Source organism: Garra rufa, chromosome 1 (genome assembly GCF_049309525.1).
Source record: "Garra rufa chromosome 1, GarRuf1.0, whole genome shotgun sequence".
Lineage (NCBI taxonomy): Eukaryota > Metazoa > Chordata > Actinopteri > Cypriniformes > Cyprinidae > Garra > Garra rufa.
In genome coordinates, this window is record NC_133361.1 from 49,466,441 (window position 1) to 49,476,538 (window position 10,098).

Below are 10,098 nucleotides of genomic sequence, written 5' to 3' on the forward strand. Positions count from 1 at the left end.
TTAAAAGTGGAAATTGATACCTTAGCCTTAGTGGTCCCTGACTTGTTAGGAGTTAAACAGATTTTGGTAGGAACAAACTCCTTGGATACTTTATATGATATTCATGTACAAGGAAGGGACATTGAGCTCAACCCAGTTTTCAATGGTTATCGAGCTGTGCTTAAGATTTTGAGTGCCAGGCATCAACAGAGGTGTGCGGAGAGTTTAGGGCGTGTGATTTTGGAAGGGGACTGCACTGAGACTGTGCCTGCAGGTGGTATTGCAGTGTTTAATGGGGTAGGCTGTCTAAACAGCTGCCTCCCAGAGAACTTAGCAGTCATTGGGCCTTCTCAATCGTCTAACTTGCCAGGTGGGTTAGTCATGGCCAGTGGGTTGCACACCCTGCCCAGCAAACGTTCTTTTAGTGTGCCTGTGTTGGTTAGAAATGAGACCTGTGCTGACATTGTGATTCCTCCTAAGACTGTGTTAGCTGAGATGTGTTCCGTTCAGCAAGTGATGGAAGTTCCCCAGAGAAATAACTCCCCACAAGCCCAGGGGAAATCCACAGAAAAGCTGATACACATTGATTTCGGTGACTCACCTTTGCAGGCAGAATGGAAGAGTCGTATATCCGTCTTGCTGAATTCGATGCCTGAAGTTTTCGCTTTGCACGATATGGACTTTGGCCATACCGACAAGGTGAAACATCGCATTAAGCTCAGTGATGAGTCTCCCTTCAAACACAGACCCAGACCGATTCATCCTCAAGATGTTAGTGCCGTCAGGAAACACTTGCAGGAGTTGTTGGACGCCGGTGTAATTAGAGAGTCAGAATCTCCCTTTGCTTCTCCTATCGTTGTGGTGAGAAAAAAAGATAATTCGGTCCGGCTTTGTATCGATTTCAGGAAGCTGAACGCGCAAACCATTAAGGACGCCTATGCCCTTCCGAACCTTGAGGAGGCATTTTCAGTGCTTACAGGCTCCAAATGGTTTTCCGTTCTCGACCTGAAATCAGGATACTATCAGATTGAAATGGATGAGCAGGATAAGGCAAAGACGGCTTTTGTGTGTCCTCTTGGGTTCTGGGAGTTCAATAGAATGCCCCAGGGCATCACAAATGCGCCCAGTACTTTTCAGCGCTTAATGGAGCGTTGTATGGGGAGCTTGAACCGCAGTGAGGTACTGGTTTTTATTGATGATCTAATTGTATTCTCAGAAACCCTTGAGGAGCATGAGCGCCGTCTAATACAAGTCCTCAACCGTTTGAAAGAGTATGGGTTAAAGCTTTCGCCCGACAAGTGCTCATTTTTCCAGACGTCCGTACGGTATCTAGGGCATGTCGTGTCTGAACATGGTGTGAGTACTGACCCGAGCAAAATAGAAGCTGTAAAAACCTGGCCGATACCGCAAAATCTAAAAGAGTTAAAATCCTTTTTAGGATTTGCCGGGTATTATCGGAGATTCGTGCAGGACTTCTCCAAAATTGTCAGACCATTGAATGATCTCACGGCAGGGTATCCCCCTGTTAGAAGAAGAACTAAATGTAAAGAAGTAAATCGGCAATACTTTTTCCCAAAAGAGCCATTCGGAGATAGATGGAATGTGGAGTGCCAGCAAGCATTTGAAACAATCGTGAACAAATTGACAACTGCTCCGATTCTGGGCTATGCTGATCCGAAGCTGCCCTACCTTTTGCATACCGATGCCAGCACCATCGGGCTCGGTGCTGCTTTGTACCAAGAGCAAAAAGGGCAGCTAAGGGTCATTGCATATGCCAGTCGTGGTTTGACTCGCAGTGAAGCCAAGTATCCAGCCCATAAACTGGAGTTTTTAGCGTTGAAATGGGCGGTTACGGATAAGTTTAGTGATTACTTATATGGGAGTGAATTTACTGTGGTGACTGATAGTAATCCACTAACGTATGTTCTGTCATCAGCTAAACTTGACGCCACTAGCTACAGGTGGCTATCTAGTCTTTCCACTTTTAATTTCAGAATCCAGTATCGAGCAGGTTCTCAGAATCAAGATGCAGACGGATTGTCTCGACGTCCGAATAGTCAGCTTAGAGATGACTTAGAGTCTCAGAAGGAACGGGAACGAATAAAGCAGTTCACATTAAACCATCTGAGTGATTTCGACCAAGGACAGCAGGTAATACTGCCAGAGGTGATAAATGCCATTTGTGAGAGGCATCAGGTTTATCAGCCGTCTTCTGTAGCCTTGGTTGAGTCCTTAGGTGTGTTTACGGATGTGTTACCGCAAGCGTTTATGGATGAGTGTGCCTATGGTTTGCCTGCCATTCCTAGATTGTCAGAGGATGATCTGATGCGTAAGCAGAGGGAAGATCCTGAAATAAGAAAGGTCATTGAATGTCTAGAATCTGATAGAAAACCACTCAGTGTGAAAGGGAGGCCCCTGGATATGGTTTTATGGTTTAAGGAATGGAAGAAGTTTGAAGTGAAAAATGGGTTGTTGTATCGAAAGCGTCTGGACCAAGGAAAAGTGCAGAGACAGTTAGTGTTGCCTAGAGACCTCAGAGAAATGGTGCTCACCTGTTTGCATGATGACATGGGTCACTTAGGGGTTGAGAGGACTCTCGATCTTCTTCGTTCACGGTTTTATTGGCCCAGAATGGCCAATGCTGTGGAAAGAAAGATTAGGACCTGTGAGCGTTGTGTCCGAAGGAAGTCCCCAGTTCAGAAGGCTGCTCCGTTGGTAAACATACGAACCTGCAGGCCATTAGAGTTGGTATGTATGGACTTCCTTTCTGTAGAACCTGACATCAGCAACACGAAAGACATTTTGGTTATTAGTGACCACTTTACGAAGTACGCCATCGCTATTCCCACTCGAAATCAGAAAGCTCAAACGGTTGCAAAGTGTCTCTGGGACCATTTTTTGGTGCATTATGGTTTCCCAGAGAAGCTACACAGCGACCAAGGGCCAGATTTCGAATCCCGTACTATCCAGGAATTGTGTAAGATTGCTGGTATTCGTAAAGTAAGAACAACGCCCTACCACCCTAGGGGAAACCCAGTGGAGCGGTTTAATAGAACTTTGCTGCAGATGCTGGGTACCCTAGAGAACAAACAGAAAGCTCACTGGAAAGAGTATGTTAAGCCATTAGTGCACGCGTATAATTGCACTAAGAACGATGTCACAGGCTACTCACCATATGAGCTGATGTTTGGAAGGCAGCCCCGGTTGCCACTGGACATTGCCTTTGGAATCTCAAATGATGAGTCGTATCAATCCCATTCCAAGTATGTAACCTCTTTAAAACACAGGCTAGAAGAAAGTTACAAAGTGGCTTTGAAAAATAGCATGAAAGTAGCAGAACAAAATAAAAAGAGATTTGACAGAAATGTAGTGGTTTCCAATTTGGAAGTAGGTGATAGGGTTTTAGTCAAGAATGTTCGGTTGAGAGGCAAACAGAAATTGGCGGATAAATGGGAATCAGATGTGTACATTGTGTTAAAGAAAGCACACGATGTTCCTGTGTATACTGTTCGTCCTGAAGGGAGAGATGGTCCTGTCCGTACTCTGCACCGAGACATGCTTTTACCTTGTGGGTTCTTACCTGGTGTGGAGGCAGACAGGACTACCTTACCCAAGGTGCAGCGAAGATGTCGAACAAGGTCTCAATCGGGTACGGAAAATGCTGATGAGAGAGGAAATTCAGATGATGAGGAAAATTCTGAGACTGAGCCTTATTGCTTTGTACCTAGAGAATCAGTAGAAGTGGTTACTAGTCGCATCCCACCTGAGAGTTCTTCTCATCATTTGGTGAGTTCCCCAATCACGGACAGAGCTGAGGTTGAAGTAGCGGGTACCAGTCAGGCAACTATTGATTCCCTGAAAGAAAAATTGTCTAAGGTTAGTGAGGTACATAAAAAAGTGTCTGAAGTAAATCAGAGCTTACCTGTGAGTGATGGGCTGGAATTTGGGAATGTGGAAGATGATCCTGGAAGATGTAGAGCAGATGGCGATATAATAGTGCCTGAGGAGGAGCGTGGAAATAATGGTGAGTTGGCAAATGAGTCTTTTCAGTCATTGGAGGATGAAGTGCTGAACCCAGTTCAGGTTGAGGGGGGTGACCATGAACATAATGTGGTCCTTGAAGAAAATCTTTTGACTGGGGAAAGGCCAGAGGAGGAAAGCCCACAGTGTGAGGGTCTTAGACGTTCTGCAAGGCAGGTCAAACCCCCAAAGAAATTTCACTATCCTCAATTAGGTAATCCTTTAATATCGGTGGTTCAGTCCTTATTGCAGGGACTAAGTACTGCTTTTGCTCAGTCCGAAGAAAACACAGAACTATTCTGGAATAAATGTGGCATGGTATCGGGTGACCCCTTGTCAGTGCTGACAACACAGCCATATGCATGCCCGAGGACGTGCATAAGATCAAATGGGGAGGGTGTAACCCAGGTCACCAGTAGTGTTTAAAGATGATCAAATTAAATTAATATGAAGTATGTTATTTTTCTTTTTTTTATATATAGATATATTTTATGTATTTTATATTATTTTCATGGCCATTTATAACAGCCAATTCAAATATTTTATGTTTGGGGAAAATCGACCAATGAGGATTTAGGATGTTGGATGCGCATATTTTTTTTTCTTTCCCTTTTCTCTAGTTTCCGGATCTAGAACGAGGTTGGGTTTCACGTTTCACGGAGCTGAAGAGAGCGCACGCGATATAGGTCTCTTCGGAGACATTTGAGAATTTAATAGATCAAACAGTGATGTTTGACTAAAATTAAAGTTATAATTGTATAGAGACGATTTAGCAAGAAAAACAAGTCCATTTTTGATTTGAGAAAGTGACTGTTTAATTGAGTTATAACTTGTGACGCAGTTGATAATAATGCCTCGTTAACGCAAAGCACGTTAACAAAGGGTATTTCGCAGAAGAAAAAGAGCCATATAATCATATTTAATTTCTACGAGACGGATAAACAAAAGATCGAGTTGAAACGGAGATTTTCAGACTAAAAGGGGATAAAATTGTACAAGTTCATCTGGTCTTGGTGAGTTAAAACAATTATTTAATGTATTAGTTTGGGTAAAAAGTTCATGAAATGTTCATATAAGTGAAATATAAATAAGAAAGCTGTATTTTAAGTTCATTTATTTGTTAAGTGTAATGTAAGATTAATGTGGCAAATGTACATGGTTGCATATTCGTGTGAAAGATGTGATCGCCATGTTGATGTTGTGGTAAATGGTTGTAAATGTATGATACGGAAAGAATACTAATTGGATTTTTGTGACCTTGTATTCAAGGTCAGGTTTTTTTGTTCTCCTTTTCTTTTCTTCTTTTTTTTTTTCATGATTCAATATCATCGCTGTCCGATCGAGTGCACGCTGTGAACTGCTGAATCGAAGCTGCATAGAGACCGATGCTTATTGGATTGGAGTTCCTGAATCTCTGGATTTCGTACTAACTCCCGTGTTCGTGGAGGGAGTTGGGACTGGCGAGCCACACGGACCTAATAGAGAGTCGGGATTTCATGAAACGGACACTTTTGTTGCCAATTTGGGCGGTAGGAAATTGAACTTACATCGCATACACTCCGTTCATTGTTTTTTTTTGGAAGGATTCGATTACGGAGGAGAGACAGTTTAATCGCTGCTCAGTGATTTCAGCTATATTCACACAGTTGTGAATATGATTTGAGAGACTGAATTATTCATTTTGAGTCAGCTCATTTTGGAAACTGAGGTTTAAATTTTGTGAAAGGATTCATATGTGAATTTATTTGGGTTTACTTGTTGTTGTTTTTTCTCAGATTGTTTAGTGACCAAATGTCATTTTTTTTTCTTCATTTTGTATTGCATATTTAAGACAGGAAGGAGACATTTATTCAACAAATTTGAAGTAGCAAATAAGGGATTTTAAATTTGAATTGATTTATTTAAGTGAACATTTCATTGAATTGAAATTCACACAAGGTGAAGTCAAATTATTACAGTTAAAAAAAACCCTGAAAAAATAAGTGAAGTCTAGAAAGGAACATAATTAACAGTTAATTCAGTTAATTTACATAACATTTTCAAAAAGGGTGATTATACCTTGGAGTTCCTTGAGCACAGTGGGTCTTGAAGCCTGTAAGGAAAAGGAAAACTTGTTAAGAATACAAGAACAAATTAGCTTGGTGTTTAAGCAAATTTTCATTTTTTTTTTTCATTTTTTATTTTGGTTGAAAAGTTGCATATTGTACATTTTATTTAAAATTTTCTGTCATGCACTAATCAAGATCTAATATTTTGATTGAAAACAATACATTCCCTTGAACTTTACACATTGCAAGAGTGTTTATTATTGTTGTGACATCCTTATTCTCTGCATACGAATTTATTCTTCTGATCTGACTGGTCCGTACTCAGACATTTCTTTTTTGTCTTTGTCAGAAAGTGAGTGTTACATACACAAGGCTGGAATGGGCTACAAGACCATCGCAAAGTAGCTTGATGAGAAGGTGACAACAGTTGGTGTGATTATTTGCAAATGGAAGAAACAAAATAACTGTTAATCTCCCTCGGTCTGGGGGTCCATGCAAGATCTCACCTTGTGGAGTTTCAATGATCACGGAATCAGCCCAGAACTACACGGGAAGATCTTGTCAATGATCTCAAGCCAGCTAGGACCATGGTAACCAAGAAAACAGTTGGAAACACACTACGCCATGAAGGACTAAAATCCTGCAGCGCCCGCATGGTCCCCCTGCTCAAGAAAGCACATGTACAGGCCCGTCTAAAGTTTGCCAACAAACATCTGAATGATTCAGAGGAGAACTGGGTGAAAGTGTTGTGGTCAGATGAGACCAAAATCAAGCTCTTTGGCTTTAACTCGCCAAGTTTGGAGGAGAGGGAATGCTACCTACAAACCCCCAGAACACCATCCCCACTGTCAAACATGGAGGTGAAAACATTATTCTTTGGGGGTGTTTTTCTGGTAAGGGGACAGGACAACTGTACCGCATCAAAGGGATGATGGACGGGGCCATGTACCCTCAAATCTTGGGTGAAAACCATTGAAAATGGGTTGTTGATGGGTTTGACCCAAAACACATGGCCAAGGCAACAAAGGAGTGGCTCAAGAAGAAGCACATTAAGGTCCTGGAGTGGCCTAGCCAGTCTCCAGACCTTAATCCCATAGAAAATCTGAGGAGGGAGCTGAAGGTTCGAGTCACCAAACGTCAGCCTTGAAACCTTAATGACTTGGAGAGGATCTGCAAAGAGGAGTAGGACAAAATCCTCAGTGAGATGTGTGCAAAGCTGGTGGCCAACTACAAGAAATGTCTGACTTCTGTGATTGCCAACAAGGGTTTTGCTAAGTCATGTTTTGCAAAGGGGTCAAATACTTATTTCACTCATTAAAATGCAAATCTTTTTTTTTTCAGGGGTTTTTTTTTTTTTTTTTTTTTGTTATTCTGTCTCTCACTGTTCAAATAAACCTACCATTAAATTTATAGACTGATAATTTCTTTACAAAATCAGCAGGGGATCAAATATTTTGTTTTCCTCACTGTATGGATAAATGTTCCTTAAGCTCTTCAGGGGGCTATTCCAGAAAGCAAGGTTAACTTTCTGTCACATACACTTTGAACTCTCGGTTGATTAACTCAAAACTTGCTTACCTGAAGTATGCTGGCTCTAAAAACGCATCCAGGAGTAACTTCAGTCAACTCAGAGTATATTGATGAATCAATGAGTCACCATTTAAAACGGACACTAGGAGTGGCCATTTACATACTTAGTTCATATCACCACCTAAATGGTGGTTGTGGAATTATTCTTCAATCTTTTTGCTTCATCTTTAATCATTAATCACTGAGAATAAGAATTATATTGTTGTCTGATATATATTAATGCAAGTTTCATAAATGAGGTCTATTGCGGCCAGATTCGCAAATAAATCACTGTTATCAACCACTTTCTATTAGTGAATTAAAAACATATAGCACCACCAGCGAAGTCTGATTTGTCAACATGTGACTCTTATGAACAGAATCTTTTTAGTAGCCTAAATCAAAAGCATACAGCACCACCAGTGTAATATAACATGAACGAATGACTCTATTGAGAAGGTGCTTGTAATGGATTGTTTAAAAAGACTCATAGATATTTACAGTTAATCTGCCAAATCCTTCTTCACTGAAAAACTCACTACATCTTTCAAAGCTGTCATTGAGTAAACTGAACAAAGCTTGTACTAATCGAAAGCAAATAGGGAAATGTGTACACAGGAGGAGTAATAAGCCATGTTAGCTATAATAGGCTACTATACAAAAATGCTTAACATAACTACAGAATAACATTAAAGACCAAACCAAAATACAAGAAGAGACATGCACTTACGTATGTGTAGTGATGCCATAATCCAAGTAACTGCATAAAGAGCTGTATTATGAAAGACAAAATAAACACTAACCTCCTCTAAATATTAAATGAAAGGAGCAACTTATCCTTAAACTCTCAGTGAAATGCCACAATTTGCTCACAAACTCAGTTCTCCATGTCTAATGATGATCTGGAGCAGTGCCAGAGATGCTAACTTAGTCCAGCTCTGGCTCTCAATACATTTTTCTCACTTCGTTTATCCTGGCTGCTTATGCGCTTAAAATGTCAACACGCAGGTTCTGCTCCATTTCACTTCTGTTTCACCACAGTTTGTCTTCTTGTTAAAAAATTCTGTCCACTTTCCGGGATGTACAGTTAGGGGCCCATCTGTGAGGTGTGAATGGAAAAGCTGTCAGCAAGATGTGTTGAACAGCTAAAAGCTGTGAAAATGTTGACGCAAGCCAGATTGGTGCCCACGTCCAGGAATAAACCTACTACCTGTTTTGTTCATTCCAAAAACGTTAGACCTTTGTTCATCTTTGGAACACAAATTAAGAAATTTTTGATGAAATCTGAGAGCTTTCTGACCCTGCATAGACAGCAACGCATCCACCACGTTCAAAGCTTAGAAAGCAGTAAGGATATCAATAAAATAGTCCATGTGACATTGTGGTACTGTCATGAACACACAACGAAAACTGACACCAAAGAGAAGAAATTGTTGAATAAAGACATTATTTTTGTTTTCTTTGCACACAAATGTATTCTCATAGCTTAAATTAAGCCACTCACATTGACTATTTTAACAAGGTCCTTACTACCTTTCTAAGCCTTGAACGTGTCAGTTGCATTGCTGTCTATGCAGGGTCAGAAAGCACTCAGATTTCATCAAAAATATCTTAATTTGTGTTCTGAAGATGAATGAAGATCTTGTTTTGAACGACATGAGGATGAGTAATTAATGACAGAATTTTCATTTTTTTAAACTACTCCTTTAATCACTGCAACATCAAAGGTTTTCCCTAAATTCAATTATGGTAAAGCATTATTTATAGATCTCTAAATCCTAATACTTCAAATGTTTTCTGAGCAATATATCCTATAGATCATTACCTCAGTAGGTGGAGACAAAAGACTGTCTTTATTGTGAAGAAGTGATCTGTTCAAACACATTGACGACTGAATTAATTCCTTAACAGTTCACTACTACCGCTACACATGCACAACAACTCATTTTTGGCTTTGTTTGAACTGTTTCCGTTGACAGGACAAAACAGAAATCAACTGGCAACAGGCTACTGTATCTAAAATGTAAGTTACTTAATATTAACAACTTCTTTATTAAGCTATTGTGTAAAAGCAATATCACACTTACAATCGTGTTGCTTATCTGAATCAGCTAAGCTTAGATATACACTAAAATATAGACTTACAATATGGATGTGCTGAAGGGCTGGGAAAATAGGCTAAATCGATGCATTCAAGAAGTGATTCTGCGTTGAATCTGAGATTTCCTGAAAGCATCGCAATCGATTCTGAGCTTAGTTTTTAACAACAGATGGCACTGCATGCTTTAGAAACAGACCTACTCTGCTTGCTTCCATTTCCTTACACACATTTGAACTAAAAAATTCATTCATAAAGTCTGAGAAGGTTTAAGTGAATTACAAGGTTGTTTATATGAATTTGCTGTTAAAAACTAGATTAGAGCACCATCTGCTGTTAAAAACTAAGCTTAGAATCTATTCCAGAGAAAATTGAGACATATTC